The sequence below is a fragment of the Electrophorus electricus genome, chromosome 15, assembly GCF_041902795.1.
Source record: "Electrophorus electricus isolate QZ-2024a chromosome 15, ASM4190279v1, whole genome shotgun sequence".
Classification (NCBI taxonomy): Eukaryota; Metazoa; Chordata; class Actinopteri; order Gymnotiformes; family Gymnotidae; genus Electrophorus; species Electrophorus electricus.
Genome location: NC_137511.1, coordinates 12,502,501 through 12,505,000, shown reverse-complemented (window position 1 = coordinate 12,505,000; position 2,500 = coordinate 12,502,501). Strand labels below are relative to the sequence as shown.

Below are 2,500 nucleotides of genomic sequence, written 5' to 3'. Positions count from 1 at the left end.
ACTTTTAGACTGTTTCAGTGTCATTTTCTTCACAATCCATTACACTCTTAATTAATTTAGGATTTCAGACTTAATTATGTGCTCCTGTAGTCCACCTGGTGGAGCAGGCTGAGTCAGGTGCTGGCACCCCAGAGGTCATGGGGTCAGTTCCCAGGGAGCACCCACGCTGTCATAGTGAGAAATAAATGTGTAAGTTGTTCTGCGTAAGAGTGTCTGCCAAATGCTGAAAATGTGAATTGCAATCTTTATGGTACACATTGTGGATATCAGCAAATGTTAAACCGATGCAGATGAATGCAAATGGAATGTTGAGTAGTGTGAGAGGTTTTGGAAGGAATCCAAAAAATTGCTTAATTTCAGATATGGTGTTAATGTCATGTTTATATATTTATACTCGGAGAGTAATATCTTCATATGATTACTGTTTTTTAAAAAATGATGAAGCACAGTTTCCTGAACTAAGGTATATCCACTGAACTTTAATGTTATATTGACTAAAGTATTACTATCTCATAACCTATACTTCACATTAGAAATATTTTCATATTATTTTAAAGAACAATTTATATTAAGCTATTCAAAAAAAGCAGACTTAACTGATGACATTGCTTAGGGGGAAAAAGACTTACTCATGTCAGATTTATAAGGGGCATAATAAATACACGAAAAAATGGTTTAGTTTAGTAGTTGTTTAAGAAATAGTTTGACCAGAAAATAGCAATAGTACAAATATTACCTTGCTGGTGCAACTTGGGTAATGTTTGAGCAGGCACACCAAAAAATGTTCCACATGTTCTGTTCATGTGAGGCAAAGATACTGTGCAGGAAATATGATGTGATTTCTATGATTTGGAGCAGGAAATGCTGAATAATTTCAGCACATAACCCAGGGTGGTTGGATAAAGGTACTCACAGCGGGTTAGGAATTGAAATGAGTTGTCTGTAAGTTGAGAGAATCTAAATCTTACAGGGCTTTTGACAAGTCAAAAGAAAAAGCAAGTGTTGTTTGTTAAGTAAGATGACTGTTGTGTGAATTAAATAAGAGCATGTTTGAGGAGGTCTGTGCAGTGCCAGCTCAGCTCCAGGTCACTAAACCCTTAGTAGAATCCAGTAGCTCTGTACAGAGCTGGGAGGAGGGGCAGGGTCCCCACTGCCATTCTGCAGAGGCGTGAGTCTTCAGCAAGAATATTAGAACACAAAACATGTGCAGTGGCCCCCAAGGGTGAGCTGACCAGAGAGTGCCTCAGTCAGATGGGGGAAGTGGTCACCGTGGAAGCGGAAGAGGTGCTATGACGGAATAGGTCCCTCTCTGGAACGTACCACTGACAGATAGCAGAGATTGATGAAATACAGCAATTCCGCCAATGGCTGGAAAATGCAGGACTGAAGGACAGCACAGAAGCACTAATCATGGCAGTACAAGATCCAGCACTAAGCACTGGGTCAGTGGAAGCAGGTATGTGTCACACCAGACAAGGCCAAAGATACAGACAGGAGCTTTTGAGACAATGAACCCATCCAGCACCTATTAGCTTGAAGCAAGTAGCCAGCAGGGAATGCACACAGCCAGAGACATGCACATGGGAGGAACCACAGCGCGGTCGAGAACAAGTGGGATCCTGTGGGACCTCCAGATCTAGACAGAGAAACAGGTGATGGAGAATATGGAAGGTAATGCCAAGGAACTGAAGGAGGGTCTCCAACAGATCACAGGAATGACATCAGTCTCAGTCCAGAAGGGAGCTGTCCTAGGAGCAGTGGAAATACTGGGCCATACCCTTGAAATCCCAGGCTTCTGGTCAAAAACAAATATGAATACCCACTGGAATAATTACATTTTTAAACTTGTTTTGCCGAAGAAGGGTGACGCACATTCAAATGCTATGAGCTCATGAATGACTTGTGCATATCAGATCAGGTTCAGCTGTGAGAACACACTGATGAAAAGAACTTTATGCCTAAATGCTTGTTTATTTTTCTTTATCCTGTGTGGGTGTGTGAGGGATTGTCTAAAGGTACAGATTTAAGCCAGGCAGCCTCGGGGACACACGGGTCATGGGGCAAAACGCACGTATCTTGCTAGTGAGGACTTTCATGTATTTGCCTTCCATTTAACCAGCTCTGCAACACACACTGGAGACTGAATCATAGACATGGTGGTTGGCTGGAAATTGTTAGAAGCATTTATTGTATTGTATCGTAGGTAGCCCAAAAGTTTAATGAAAGGATTTGGCAGGGCTGAACACCATTGATGGCAGCATTCATTTAGGAGCTGGTTATGACTCACCCGAGACAGGAAACAATGGAATTCAGTGGAAGTGTTGTTTACTTATTGTTTACGTAGGTGTTGTAGTGTGGGCCATCAGAGTTAGTATTAGCAAACAAGTGGTCATGGAGATATGTGCTTCATCTTTTCTCGGTTCCTGCAGTTAACTGTATGAAATGGTGGGGTTAGAGCAAATACATGAACTCGACACTAGGTGGCAACGCAGCCATGCTT

The 2,500-nt window shown here is 42.1% G+C and overlaps 1 protein-coding gene across 1 annotated transcript in view; it reads left to right on the top strand.

Moving 5' to 3' along the window:
• ormdl3 (ORMDL sphingolipid biosynthesis regulator 3) overlaps positions 1–359 on the top strand; it is a 7,157-nt gene extending 6,798 nt beyond the window's left edge. The window contains exon 4 of the mRNA XM_027020959.3: positions 1–359. This exon is cut by the window's left edge and continues 1,700 nt beyond it. The gene's annotated coding sequence lies outside the window, so the exon portion shown is untranslated.
• Positions 360–2,500: the final 2,141 nt, after the last annotated feature.